Source organism: Lutra lutra, chromosome 5 (assembly GCF_902655055.1).
Source record: "Lutra lutra chromosome 5, mLutLut1.2, whole genome shotgun sequence".
Classification (NCBI taxonomy): domain Eukaryota; kingdom Metazoa; phylum Chordata; class Mammalia; order Carnivora; family Mustelidae; genus Lutra; species Lutra lutra.
In genome coordinates, this window is record NC_062282.1 from 13,935,099 (window position 1) to 13,950,441 (window position 15,343).

The 15,343-nt window shown below is 46.9% G+C and overlaps 1 protein-coding gene across 2 annotated transcripts in view; it reads left to right on the forward strand.

Moving 5' to 3' along the window:
• Positions 1-372: 372 nt before the first annotated feature.
• Positions 373-15,343, forward strand: part of BASP1 (brain abundant membrane attached signal protein 1) — a 55,557-nt gene continuing 40,586 nt past the window's right edge. The window contains exon 1 of one of the 2 annotated variants that reach the window (XM_047730752.1): positions 373-499. The gene's annotated coding sequence lies outside the window, so the exon portion shown is untranslated. Of the gene's footprint in view, positions 500-1,063; positions 1,272-15,343 lie in introns of those variants that run through there. The other variant, XM_047730751.1, reaches the window with a different exon arrangement.

Sequence of the window (15,343 nt, forward strand, 5' to 3'; positions counted from 1 at the left end):
GGTGGGCATACGACGCCACCCTGACGGTTATTTTATGTCCCGGTGTTAAAGTGGCAGTGCCTGAAGCCACCCGGCACGTCGTAGTTGGTTGGCCACGGCTTTAACCTGAGCGCTTCTAGGCGGCCCTGGAAGGGTTGCCTCCACTAACCCAGTCTTCCCGGGGATTGGTTGCCCCTTTTAAAAGCACAGACAGAGAACACCGACGGTTCCTTTCCTTGGGCTCTTGTCCTTTCTCCTTCCTCGCCAAGTCCCGAGAGCATTCTTGCAGGGGGACGCCGCCCGCCCCACTAGGGTGGACCTCGGCGGTCGCGCTAGTCCCCAGCCGCAGACCTCCAGCCTCAGCCCAGCGTGCGAAGGAGCCGCCTGCCCCGCTCGTCTGGTCCGCCGGGGCGCCGCCCGGACTTGCCCGCCATTAACCGCCACCCTCAACCCCGAGGACGTCTGCCTTGATGGGCTGAGGGGAGCCACCAGGTCACCCTCACCCTCACCGCCCGTCCAGGTATCGCAATCTCAGGTGGACGTCGCGCGCGAGCGGGATTGGGGTGCTGCGAAGGGTAGCAGGTGGCAGGGGGCGTCATTCATCACCTCGAGGCAGCCCCTTAAGACTGAGCGAGACGGAGCACTTCCTATCAAACCATTCCAAAGGGGGGGTTGAGAGGGAGAGAAAGAGAAGAGACAAGTGCCCACAGACAGCCCTGGCGCGGCGGGGGAGGGTAAACGGCGCAGGGCTGGTGGGGGGGGCGCGGGAAAGGACGGGACAGGACGGGAGGGAGGGGAGGGAGGTGGGGAGGGAGTGGGAAGCCCTTCTGGAGGGCAGAAGAACCGGCAGGAGAGACGGGGGACGGAGGGGAGGGGAAGGGGAAAGGGGGACCACCAGGACGCAAGGAGGGGAGCGGGATGGAGGGGAGTTGGAGGGAGGCGGGCGGGGCCCGGGATGGAGGGGAGAGGAGGGGAGGGGAGGGAGGCGGGCGGGGTACGCGGGAGGAGGGAGGCTGGGCGGGCGGACGCGCCGGGGGAGGGCGCTGGGCAGGAAGGGGAGGGGGAGCGCGAGCGCGAGAAATGCAGAGGCTGCAGCAGCGGCGGCGGCGGCAGTAGCGGCAGCGGCGACGGCGGCGGCGGCAGCGCTCCAACTCGCTCCTCGCTCCGGGCTCCGCCGTCGAGCCGGGGAGAGAGCCTCCGCCTGCGGCCAGGCACCGGCCGGACGACGCCTGCGACCCGGGCCCCTCGGCGGCACCGCGCTCACCCAGGGGCGGCACAGGCACCCAGAGCCGGTAAGGAGGCGCGCCCCGGCGGCCCCGCCACCTCCGCGGACCCGGGGCGCCGGGAGCCCGGGGGATCCGTGCGCCCCCGCCCCACCTCGAGGCCCTTTGTTCTCTCCGCGCCGCGGCCGGGGGCGTGGGGCGCTGCGGGCCGGATTAGACGGCGCCCAATGAGGGGACCCTCCGCGAGGTTCCTGCCGCACCTCGGGGATTCGGGGGGATGGGGGCCCCCCGAGGTGGGTGGTTTCAGCCTCTCGCAGGGTGGGAAGGGTGTGGGGGTGGCGAGTCTGCTAACGGAGTTGGGGGGTGGGTAGCGGGAGGGAAGCTGCTTGTTAAGGAGGAAATGGTCGAATGCGAAACCCTTTAAACGCACTGAGTCCCGAAGAGACGGTTTTGTGCGGCCGAAGGGAGCGTATCTGTCATCGGAACCATTCACAGCCCGGAAGAAAGCGCTTCGGTCCGCGGGGCGCAGCTGCCGAAGATGGAGGGTGGGGGTGGGGTGGGGCGGGAGTAAGGGGGAGAGAGAATACGGGGATCTGGTGTGATCCGGAGGAGGGAGGTGCCTCTTTGGTTTCACAAATGGGGTTCCTTGAGCCGGGGGACTCCTGCATCTCGGCCTGCGGTAGCCACGGAACGCGAGGTTCCCACGACGACCTGCCTCCCGAAGCCCATCAGAGCGGAGCAGAGCCGCAGCCTCGGACGTGGCCGCCTTGCTTTCCCACTAACCTGTGGGCTGTGTCTGAGGTTTATGGAGGTTTGGGTTCAGAGATGCGCTGGGCGTCTCCCCCCTCGCGGCCCCGGCGGGGAGGGTGTGAGCTTGAACCTGACAGCGCGCCGGCCCCCACGGCCCAGCCCCGCTGCGAGCGAAGGTTTGGGGTTTAGCAGGTTTTGCCGAAAGCGCTAACACTGAAACCCGACGCCCGGTGCCTGCCTCCCGCCCCACGCCCGCCCTCCGGCCTCCCGCCCCCGAAAAAGAAAAATTGCGAATCCCTGGATCCGTTCGCACACGCCGCGCGCGGCTACTAACCGCATTCTTTTCATGAATATTCATCGAACGCTCGGCCGGGTCCTTATCTGCTTCCCCAGAGACATTTCCGCCTTGAAACGAGCTCCGTGGACAGCCTGTGCCTGTGTAATTTTCACCCTCCCGAAATCAGCCCCGCGCTCGCGGGTGCATTTTTCTAGGACCTTGAACGGGGTTGACACACCTCGGTCTCCCGCGAGGCCGCGAGCACATGTCGGGGGCGGGGGGGGGGTTAAAACCGAACAGGTAGCGTCGAGGGGGTCGTTTTGCTGTAGGGGTGTGGATCCACCTCCCCGGGATTACAGCCAGGGATAACAGATCTCAGTACTGCGGGCAAAATGAATGAATCGGGACTGTAATTACCTATTCCTTTGTCTTGGCCTCGCGCATGCGCCGGAGAGCAGGGTGTGGAGGGCCCCTGGCAGCCCCGTCTGATCTCTCCATCACCCACCCACCCACTCCCTTCTGAAGCCGAGGAACAAAGGCGTTTGCCCTAAATGTTGCGTGAAATCCTTGGACACAAATGACAGTTTTTTCCCCCTCTGTGTGTGTGTCTTCTTTTCCAGGTCACCTTTCGTCTTTTGCTTTCTTAGTGATTTCAGTTGACGAAAAATAAGATGATCCTTGCTGATGAGAGCACACTGTGGCTTAAATACTTTTGTGACCGAACACTGTTAATTTCCCTTTCTGGTACTGTTCATTGTCCTTTTTTTTTTTTTTTTTTTTTCTGTAGCTTACTGCACTGCAGTGATGGTGGCCCTCGATTTGCATCAATTAACCATTTGACAGATTTTTGCTGCTGGTCTTTTGATCAAGGGACATTGGTTTCAAAACTGACAGTGGCTGTCTGCCCCTAGTGTCACTGCTTGGGAGAAATTAAGACATTTTGGCGTTTATAGGAACAAGATGGCCTACAAAACCCAGAACGGAGAAAATGGTTACCTTGTTAGAATCCTAACCCTGTTTTACCTCTTGATTCCTGCCTCATTGTTTCACTAGGGATCCCAAAAGGCCAGCCCCATGGAGGTGAAAATCATTGGTAGGGGAGGAAGAAGGCAACCAGGGCTGATGGGGTGAAGATGGTTGATGGAATTCATAAGCTTCCCTTTTCTTTTTTCCTTTCTTACCTTTTTTTTTTTTTTGTACCATCTAACAGAAGCCATGATACATATACCTTTGATGGTCAATTTTCTTAAAAAATGGTGTGTTATCCAGATTATGGCCATTTAGATTTTTTTTTGGTTTTGGGGGCTACTTTAGTCTACTATCCAGAAGGTGACTTATGGATATAAAATGGCTAAATACCGTATTTTTGCAATGGCCCGTTAAGAATTTTATGTTTAAGTATTCTCCATACATCCTGGTGGGACGACATGGAGCAGGCAGATGGAAGTCATCTCTTTTGTTCTTTTTAATAAGGGGATATTGATATTGATCACATTTAATATATCAGAGTATCAGAGCCTATATTTGGTAAGATAGCTGGCTGGTACCCTCTCTGTTCCTTAGTATTGGGCGGCTTATTACAGTTCAGGGGGCTATCTGCAGTTTTTTTCTTTTTTTTTCCCTTTAGATTATGTTTTTGAGGGAAAAGTGAGTTGGAATATAGATGGACTTGGATAGCAAATATATGCTAATATGTTCCAAATTCAGTGAGTCTTAGGTTTTTAAGCACGTTGATTTTTAAGCTGAATTTGAAACAAACATCAGTTACCTTATTCTTTTATCTTGTTAGTTTTTTGGCAGTCCTTAGCAGGTGGAGAAAGGGAGCTAGTGGGCCTTTTGACAAAACGTGCCAACAAGAAGCATATGGACAGTGGCATTTTTGTCTTTAACTGGTGCTCATGCTTTCATTATGGCGAACGGAAGAGAACCTTCTCTCCTGCTGGACCACCCTAATTTGAATGTCCGATGGAAGAGCTCTAAAAACTGTGGCTCTCTGTCATTGGAGGCATCTTTACAATTTCACTGGATTTACCAGAACACATCATATTCTACTCTAAGATGTGATGTCGTCTGCCTCTTTAGTATTGTGTGTGGTGGTTTTTTTTTTTTTTTAAACAAATTTCACATTAAGAACAATTTAAAAACCATTTTTATTCCAGGGTCAAATAAGCAAAGTGTTGGAAACTTGGGTTTGGATGAGATTTGATCACTGTGAAGTGCTGTACCAATGGATGTCTGCGTGTCATACACAGTAGTTTTGTAAAAACTTACAAAATCCAAACATTTTTTAAGGTGCCACATAAATGCACATGGGTGTATGAGTTATATACATGCTCATATATACACATGATGTATGCATACATATGTGGTAAAACAAAGTCTTATTAATGATAAGCTAAACCAGTTGGTGTAGAATTTTATGATTTTTGGTATTTTATAGTGCTTCATACTGGTCTTTGGAAAATAATAAATTTTTGGTCTCTCTAAACACGTATGTGAATGGGGGAGCCTAGGTAGCGAGTGTCCTAAGAAGCTCATTTCCAGTTTCTAGCAGTGTAAAACATATGGGTTGCCTCGAACATCTTAAATTAAGGTGTTCATTTACAGGCTTAAAAACTCAGGTGAAACGCCACTGAACTTGAAAAGCTGTAATAAACAATGCTTACAAAATAAAGGACTTATGAAATCGTTCTGTCTTATTTTTCTGACCTCTTTTAAAATTTTGTTTTGGAAAAAAAAAAAATCTGGAAAAGGCCTGCCAACTATCATGTCAGAAGCCATTGCTTTTGGTGTCTGATTCTGTTGAAAGAAATACTCTGATTTGCTTAGGCCTGTAGTCTACATGGAATTATACCTACTCATTTTACACCTTCTTTATCAAAGGTTGACATCTCAGTGACCATTTTAGCTGGTGGACTGGAAGCCAGGTGGTGGCTGAGGGAAAATGGAGGATGTAGGCAAGCTGTTCTCTGGGAAGTGGGTGCCACAGCATCCTTCCATCAAGTTTTCTCAGCCCACCCAGTCCTTTCCATTTATTCTAGAGTCTTAAGACTTCAGATAACCCAGCGCAACATGAACCTTACTCTTTGGCTTAATTATGGTAGATAAATAATCAGGAAACAGCTTTGAGTTGTGACGATCCCAGAATTTTTTTTATTTTTTTCCAAAGAGAAAGTACTCTGTGTTTTGAGAAGGTGCATCAGGGATTGGTTCCCTAAGGCACAGTGGAAAAGAGCTGGGTTTGAAAGCTCTTAAAGACAGTGACTAAACCACTGTGGGCAAATGACTTCAAGCCTCTCTGAATTTCACTTACTTTGGTTGTACGGTTGGGGTAATAATTCTTATTTTCTTACAGTAATAAGGACCACACACAGGGCTAAAATGTGCCTAAGCACAATGGCTAGCTCTCAGAGGCTTCTTGACTTCTTACTCTGCATTTTCAACGGTTGTGTGATTGCCATCACTACTAACTCTTTTCTGTATCTTGAGCTGTATGGAGTTTTGTCCCATGCTGATTAGTCAGGACCTGTGGGTTTCAGTGTGTTCAGTTGGAAATCAGATATTTCAGTTTCAGAGATGCTCAAATATCATAATTACTAGCTACTGTTCTCATACATGTACATATTTGAAATTTAATGAGACACTGTATGGGAATTCGCCCAAAAGTGGATTGAATGAAACCAGGGTAGCCATCCTCCTTGAATTTCTCATGGCTGCTTACGTAACTGGAGAGATGGCATTTACATTCTTTTGGGAAAATACGGGGGTAGTCCTAGAGCCACAGATGCTCCCAGCCTGCCAAAGGAAGATTTCTGTTGAATGCCATTCCCTCCATCACTATTAAGACAGACATCTAGGTAAGTGTCCAGTGAACCACATGGAAGGTAGAAGATGACCATATGGAATCCAGTTCTTACCAGGATATAGTTAAATTGCAGTTTTGCAAAGGCACAAGCCTTAGCAACACTGATTAAACCGCTTTCTCTTGTCCCCGCTGGAAGTCAAAAATCGGCTGACACGGATGCAGAAAGAGTCCTGTGGTGGATTTTCCTTCTTCCGCAACCTGAGGATTTACATAACCTAAAGAATTGGGCTTTCCAAAGGCAGTCGATTTTTTTGAACAAAAACAGGAAAGCAGAGAGTTTTTTGACTAGCTAAGGCTGTTGGTGAGAGGGGGTTGCCACGGAGCAGGTTTCAGAGTCTGGGAATAAATTCCTGAAAGCTTTGGAGATTTAGAAATAGAAACCATCTGCCGGCACACCAGGGGCCCAGGGCATAAGAAAACATTTCAAGATAATATAGAAAAGCGGCATTTAGTGGGAAGGCAAAGCATTTGCACTGTATTTCCTCCTTATCACTTAGACATTTTATGAACTTTTTTCGAATTACTTTTTCTTCATATTTTCGAAGGGACTGGGTTTCACTGGTTTGTTGCTTAAACTTCTCTTCGAAATCTATTTCAGCCATTGCTTGTACCTGGTGTGGGGAGTATGATATTCGGAAAAGCATGATTTGGAGGGTTGGGTGTGGTAGAGTTGGACTTCACTGGGTTGTTTACTAGCTGTGAGGCCTTGGGTAAATTGCTTAACTTCTCTGTGCCTCAACCCTCAAAAATCTGTAAAATGGGAGTTACTCTATTGGGTTGTTGTAGGGATCAAGCGAAATCATCAAACACCTAGGACACTGTCTCACATATTCCGCGTGTCTTTGTAAGGCACAGTCACCATAAAGTGGTGAGCAAACCAGCTTTTCTCTGTGTCTCTGGCTATTCACATACTTGTCAAAGAGGTCATCATCTGAAAACAGGTCTGTGGTGGTGCCTTGGACAGAAGTTGGTAGAATGTTGAAGTATGTGGTTTAGGAAAACCCGCCAGGTGTAGCCATGATACCTCAAATATGTTGCCTAGTTTCGAAAGTTCAGACTGGGTCGATTAAGACAACCCCACCCTCCATATTGAACTGCTATTAAAATGGGGCAGAAAATGAAAGAGCATCAGAGAAAGGTTTACTGTTTTGATAAGGTTGAGATCTGGGCAACACTGGATGACCTGGGCAGTAGACATAATGCATTCAGATTCCTTGAAGTAGGAAGTTTGTTGGGTCCTGAACAAGATGTACTTGTTTGCATTTGAAAGGAGTGTTTTAGTCATTAGTACAAAGATTGGCATAAACCAATCTTGATATTTAAAATTCGGAGGACACGTGGTTTACCCTTGGCCATATCCCTAACACCCCATGCCAAGAGTAAAATGTGTGTTATTCAGGAAGGTATAGGTATTGTCACCTACCTGGTCACAAAATTTTTGGAATTACCGTCATGGAGACCTGTCATCCTGGCTTCTTAAAAAAGCAAAAAGGAAGTTGGGTTTGGTGGATCCTGGAATCACTTTGACCCTTTCAGCCATTTAATTCAGGGATCTCTGCCCAAGTTGTTTGTATTTGTGCTCCTGGACACTGAGTTTTGCTGTTAGGTGAAGGTAAAGTCATTTTCATTTTGGTTAAATCATTTTCTTTCTTTCTTTCTTTCTTTTTTTCTTTCTTTCTTTCTTTCCTTTTTTTTAAGATTTTGAGAGGGAGAATGAGTAGTGGGGGGCAGAGGGAGAGGGAGAAGCAGGCTCCCTTCTGGGCAGACAATCCAATGTGGGGCTCAATCCCAGGACCCTGGATCATGATCTGAGCCAAAGGCAGGAACTTTAACCTACTGAGCCACCCAGGTGTCCTAGTTAAATCATTTTCTAAATAGTTTTTTTAAAAACAGCTTTTTGAATCTTAGGGATTTAGGAGGGAAATTATATTTTCTCATCTGTCAGGTGTTCACTGTTGGAAAGGTTTTAGATACGGATGTTGTATCTTTTAAAGTTTTCCTCAGTGAAAGCTTGTTTTGTTTTGCTGTTGTTAATCTGGAGAAGTTGAAGGATGAGGTAGGACATTTGTTCGTATTTCCTGTATATCATATTCTCTAATTGAATTTGATCCCCTGAAACAAACCGTAAAATGAATTTTACCCAGGAGTAAATAAAAAATGGAGGGCTCCATAATGTAGGTAAGACTGTAAAGCGAATAGAAAGTGCTAGAATTCAAATCCATGTCTGAGGGCCCTCCTCTTCTCTCCAGTGCTACACTGTACTTTCCATAAGTCTTGGACATTTTATCTTACATCAGATGGACATGGGATAAAGTGGGTGACTTTCTAACATCTTAGCATTTTCAGTATGGATTTAGAGAGAGTTGTCCTAAGTTCTTCAGTGAAAAATTACTTACCTAGGAGAGATACAATGCAGGATAAATAGTCACTAAATACATGAAGTGACCTGTAGATTAGAAATGCTTCTTGTCGGGACGCCTGGGTGGCTCAGTTGGTTAAGCAGGTGCCTTCGGCTCAGGTCGTGATCCCAGCGTCCTGGGATCGAGTCCCACATCGGGCTCCTTGCTCATCAGGGAGCCTGCTTCTCCCTCTGCCTCTGCCTGCCATTCTGTCTGCCTGTGCTTGCTCTCTCTCCCTCTCTCTCTCTGACAAATAAATAAATAAAATCTTAAAAAAAAAAAAAAAGAAATGCTTCTTGTCATAGTGAACATGAGCTAATATCCTTAAGTCATCCTTTTCTTGGATGGTGATGATGATGATGGTCATGGTGGTGGTGGTGAGGATGACGATGGTGGCGGCGGCTGCTCCTAATAAGGACTCGTAGATGGATGTGGCTTTGGTTGGCCCCTTCACTTTCCTTATTACCCTTCACTGAGTGAAATAAGTGCTCGAATGCCTTCCCTGTAATTCTGCCCTTGAGATACTAATCAAGATACTACTTGACCCCCTTCCTGCTAGATACCTAGCGTTGCCTGATGAGAGAAACAAACTGAATCCCAACTTTGTGAACCCATTTCATTCTGCCTCTGCAGGATTCAGTTAGGGGAATTTGGTGGCTGCTTTTAAATACTACTACCCTAGCTACAGCCTCAGCCTTTTGTAAATACTTGTGTCATCCTAACAGAATGTTTGAAAGCTCACGACCCAGACACTTATTTTGGAGCTCAAAAGGATCTTAGAAAAGTCGGTGGCTTACTCAAAGTCTCATGAGCTGGTTAGTGGCCGTGGAAAACCAGGTTATTTCCCAACAAAGCCTTCCTCCAGCTGCCCCTCCCTTCTGTGGAATTGAGTCAAACTCTTACTCAATTTCTGCAACTTAAATTCCTGCCATGCTTGTACCCTGGTACCATTTTTTGAAAATCCAGTCCTGATCCTGGGTGTCTGTCCCTGCCGTCCTCTTCTCCCCGCCTCTGCAGAAACCATCTCTTCTGCCTTTGATGGACCCACTGATGGGACTTGTCTGCAGATAGTCCCTGCTGTTCTGCTAGCTGCATGCCCTCTTTCCTCTTCAGCTTATCTCTTTTTTCTTCTTGCATCATAGGCACGTGACTTCCTTCATAGGCCAAAGCATTTATGGCATGCATTAAAATAACTTGGCTAATAAAACTAAATTTTGGTGTCAGTATCTTTGTTTCCCTCCTTAAATGAACCGTGGTGCTGGCTTGGGGGGCTGCAGAGGGAGGGTACACAGTTGAAAAGAAAGCCAGTTGGCTTTAGACTCATGGTTGGTTGGTTGGGCGGGGGGGCGCTGTAAAGTGAGTGGAACAATCCAGAATTGTACGCTGGGGATGCTGAGAGAGGCTCTTGGCAGATCCAGTGTACAGTGTTGTGGAGAAAGGATGGACACCAGCTTTTATTACTAGTGTTATCTGGCCTACTGGTTTGAGAGGTGCGTAAAACACGAGGTTTAATTGTTTTTCTTTAGAATTACCATTTATAGTATTTGGACCGACTAGAGGATTTGAAAGCGCTGCAGAGTTCTGAAGTAGCCATGAAAATATGGCACTTAAGTACTTAAGTTGTTACAAACATTTTGTAAAGCTTAATAACCAGGCATTTGAAACTTCTGTCAGCCTTGTGAATTGCGTGCATTGGCACTCGGAGAAATCATGGTAAGTTTACCTCTGATGAGAGACAGTTTTAATCTCCTGTTTTAAGTGATCTGTTTAGACGTTTCAATAAGTGGAGAATAAGCTTTGATGAATTTCTGTTCTTCCCAGGGAAACCTGCAATATGGAAGTGACTTCACAGTTTTAATAATGCTTTTAATTACTACAGTTTCCATAGGTCAGAAATACAGTCCTATCATAAATCTAAGTGAAAACCTCTTTTTTAAGTTCTCGAAGAAACAGATGTTAGAGACCAGCCTTTGCTGGTTGAGCTTCTGAATTACAAGTTTCCTGGATTGCTTGGCAAATCGATTTTGAACAGACCCACCTCGCTTACCTGTTGACCTCTGTTCAAAACACCATTACCACACAGACTAATGGAATAGCCAAGTTAAATAGTAATACCAGTTAATTGGGGAAACACTGTATCAAAAGAGAAAACAACAGCAACCATCTAGTAACTGTAAGAACATCAGCGTTACTTCCTTCATAGAAGGAAGGTGTTGGGTCTTCTAGAGTATTGTCTCAGCTTCTCTGGGCTTGTCGAAATCAGTAGGGGCTGGAGGAGTGTTTGCTGTCTTTGACCTTTACAGATGTTCTCAGCTGTTGAGTACAGAATAGCAGCATCTGTATTCACCTTGGGCATATTTGAGATGGTTGTGGAAAAGGCAGATGTAGAGAAATCAGTGATCTGTAGGCAGGAAGATGGGAGATACCTTTCTGCCTTTCGTTATCCTGCATTTCATCAAGGAGGTAGGGTAAGGAGACGTGACCACGTGGGCGTTTACTAAAGACATTCAGATGATTAAATAAGGTGGTCCGGAATCTTCTCTGGATGACTCATTTTCTTAAGGAAAAAAGAATCTCAACAGTTGGTGGTGACAATAGCTCCCGGGGCTTCTCATGGTCACCCAACCTCAGGGAGTAATGAGTAACGCCCTGTCGACAGGGAGGTTTGTTAGACTGCGCTCAGATTTCCTTGGTAGCCCTGGTAATCCTTTGTCCAGACCTTAAGCCTTGAATTCCCAGGGCTCACCCAACTGGACTTTGGAAACCCACCCGGTTCTAGAATTTCCAGTGCTTGGCTTTCAGACAAATAGTAATAGGTGTTTGTTCTTCACAAGGTGGTTAATACAAGATTAATAATGTTTTCTCAGATTAAGTGTTTCTTCATGTGACTACCATCTGAATGATTCTCTTCTCCCTCCTCCAGTGCAGGGGTTGACTAATGATCGAAAAGCCACCCTGAAGGTTTCTTTGGCGCAAGAGACAAAAAATTAATAGCTCACTCCATTCCCCTCTGCCTTTTCTGTTCTAACTGGTTTTGTTTCTGCCATCCAGAGAGTTTAGCTTTATTTCACCTGTACTACAGTCTCTTGGGTGGGAGGTCATCCTGGGAGACCCCAGCTGGCCCCAAGGCAGAGAGAAGTAACTGCACAATGGAATTATAACATAATTTCACTAAGGTAAGAGCGGTCGTTTTCAGTGGAATAAACACGGTGGGAAAGAAGATCTCCTGTTTAACTTTCTACCAACTCTGAGTGCAGGGAATGTTACAAAAAGTGAATTTTTGTAAAAGTGAATCTGAGTGTTCATAGTCTTCACTTTCCTCCCCCGCATCCAAACAAACCTGTCTGTTAGCCCTTCTGCTTTATAAAGTACCACTTTGTTAGACATTGAACTTGAGTGCTGTCCATACTAGCACAGTCGCTGACTGTATCCTTGCTTATGGCAACAAATCCTCGAACGCTCAGGAGAGCAGGTAGTGGTTACAGGGAGCAGTTGGTAAATTAGGACTGATGAACTCCTGTTCCCCTTTAACTTGCCTTCTCTAAGCCAAGGCCTCCTGTTTGCAGTTCTCCTTCCTGTATTGATCACCGTCGGCTAGGCATTCTATCAAAGGAGAATCTTTTGTTACTCCTTTCTATAGTGAGGTAGCCAGGAACCTCAGATAAAGGGCAGAGAAGTCCAGAATGGTGTAATACTGCAAAAAATGTGACTCTTGTCGCTAAGGGGAGTGGAAAAAAAAAAACCAAACCCAAAACTGAAGGCAGTTTGGAGTTGGACATGATTAGTATTGGAAGAGGGTGTAGCCTGGGGGAGATAGAGGTGGAAAATGCCACCAAACCCAACCCAACCTCTTTAGGGCATGTAGACAGTTGGTAGTCTTAGCAGCATGTGGCGAGGCTAACCCAGCAGACCCTGGCACGGAAGCACTTGTTTGCATAGTGTACCTGGTAGAGAAATCATCTAACTGCTTACAGGAAGGTGTTAGAATGTTGCAGTGCACTGTGGTTACAATACACTGTGCAAGGCTTCATTGTTCCATTTAAATCTGATTCTGAGAACATGTTGAAGGATCTCCCGACCCAAGGAAGCAGTCCGGTCTTGGGGGGAACACGGTGGGGGCACTTGTGCAGTGGCATTCCTTGTTAAATACTGAGGTTCATAAAATGTTCTGAAAAGGAGGAAGGGGCTGTACTTGGAAGTTTTTTTGTTAGGTCATTTTGCAGCCATGTTTATGGCCGGAGAGAGGGGAACACCCATTCTTTTTCTGCTTCTAGAAGTGTCTGGATTCCCCGTGTGTGGGCAGGATTTCTGGTAAGTACAAAAAGTAAGCAAAACTACATTGTTGCAGGTCAAGAGTCAGTGACACCTTGTCAGTGGAACCCTACTGCTCCCTCCGTCTGGGGTTCGTGTGACAGAGGAAGGGAAGGGACAGGAGAGGTGATAAGGGGAACTGTAGGAGACACCAGTGCTGTGTTCCTGTCTTGGTCTCCTCTGGCTGCCACTATGCAATACCACATGCTGCGTGGCTTAAACAACAGAAATTGCTTTTCTCACAGTTTATGGAGGCTGGGGGTACACGATCAAGGTGTCGGTGTATTTCGTTTCTTCCAGAGTCTCTCTCCTTGGCTTGCAGATGGCCACCCTCTTGCTGGGTCCTCCTGCATTCGGGTGCACACACCCATCCCTGTGTCTCTGCCAAGCCCAGCAGTCCCACTGGGTGAAGACCCACCCCAATGGACTCATTTTAGCTGCATCACCCGTTTAGAGACCCTGGCTCCAAATACATTCACATCTTAAGGTCCTGGAGGTTACGGCTTCAGTGGATGGATTGTGTGGAAACACAGCTCAACCTGTAACAACTCGTGCTTGGTATTAAGAAATAGTGAGGAACATTTGAAAGTCCTATGCAGAAAGCTGCTTCACCGGTTCCTACCCTCAAGGAGGAGAGTGGAGAGAACCATTAGTGCTTGAGCCCCTGGCTTGGTCCTCACCAACCCATGGGGGGCAAACATAAGAGCCTCCATTTGACATGAGATGCAGAGAAGTTAATCTCCCCAAGAGTCACATCACTAGAAAATGGCAAACCTGGTATAAGATTCGAAAGTCATGTTTCTGTGGCATCATTGTCCTGGGGACGGCAAAGGGTGTAGGCAGATCCTGTCCCCTCTGTTGTATGCATGATGGACTTGGGTCCATGCCAGAGGCCTTGGAATGAATCCTCAACACAGTGCCCTAAGCAGTTGCCACCAACCGGTCACCATTCACGTGTGGTGAGACCTGGTTTTCACTCTAGCCTTGTATCATGATTCTTTGCCTTTGCCCGAAGGCTTTCCCATTTGGATATCCACATACCCAAATGTGACAAGAGAGTGAACAAAGGGAGTGAGAAAAAGATTTCCTTAGAACAGTGTAAAGAACTAGCTAGTCTTGAGTAAATGAAGATGGAGTTATTTGGGGAAGGCTCTCTTTAGAAAGCTCCTACCAAGAGTGACAGTGGCAGAGAGACCTTACTGTAGACGAAAGAGTTGAACAGATGCATTGGCCAATTTAAAATCCTCTTCTAGCATCAAGGCTTATCGGTAGGGATTCACCTCACACAATCTTACCATGGAGCAGGTTTTAATAGATGGAGATGATGGGAGACGGGGGTTTTAACAAAGGCAGGTGTGGGAGGAGTGGGTAGAGATATAATGAAAGGTTTACCATACAGTGGGACTCTAGCAGGTGGAAAGTTAAGAAGTGTCAGGAATCATACAAAGTCTTGATGACTGCTGAAATCAAGGCTAATAAATTTTGGGTCTTTCCAAGCAGTAAAACAAGTAGTGATACTTAACAGGATTTTTTGGAGGGACATTCTCAACAAATGTGGATGTGGGTTTTTGGCTCCCTGTAACGTGACACTTCGGAGAGACTCTTTTTACAAAAGCAATGTGCCGTGTTTGAGGTGCCCTCTGGAATGATTCAACCATTGCCTTGGGCTGTTTCAAATTTCAGGTCCCATCATGTTGTGTTAACTACAGCAATAAAAATATTACTTCATTAATCCACCATGAAATTGAATATAATAATTCCGTTTTATCAGACTGGATAAACCACAGGCCCTAAAATAATTGAAAGTTGGTGCTATTTAGTTTCTTTTTAAAGGCTTAGAAGTGGTAGATTACTTTCTGCATAAAATGTGCCGTAAGTAGTAGAATTTTTAATTTTAACTCCTTAATTTACGCAGCATCTCTTTCCAAGCAGATGTCCGTGGTCCGCAGTGTAGCGCTCATTCTTGGCCGGTCCCTCTTCCTCTCATTCCTGAACACTGGGCTCTTCCTGGTAACAAAGCTCTGAAGTCCACCTTGTCATTGTCTCTCCGTCTGTTCAGTAGCCTCTACTCTTAAGCCGTGAACCTCGCAGAAGCTTCTCTTCCTCTCCCCTTGATTACTGCCCTGAGAACTCGTCTATATCTGAACATGGCATCCCTCTGCTGAAGACTTTATATCATGACTTTCTGGTCCACTTAGAATAAACTATAAAAATCCTTGCTGATCTACAAGTCCCCGCACATTTATCTTCTAGTTTCCTCTTCAGACTCCCTCATGGCTTCTCTCTCATCCACCCTCTGTTCTCAGCCATATGGCCCCCCATGTGGTTCCCCCTGTGCTGCATGCCGCCTCTTGCCTACACTCTTCTGCCTGGAATATTCTTTTCCCGCTGTCCAAGTATTCTTCAGTGAAATGCCGCTTTTTCAGAGATACCTTCCCTGCCTGTCCCCTCCTCTCTTGTAGCACTTGGTGTTTTTGTTCTTGCATTGATGGAAACCGATGTGATTATTGAATATCTCCACTCCTCTGGATGAAGAGAC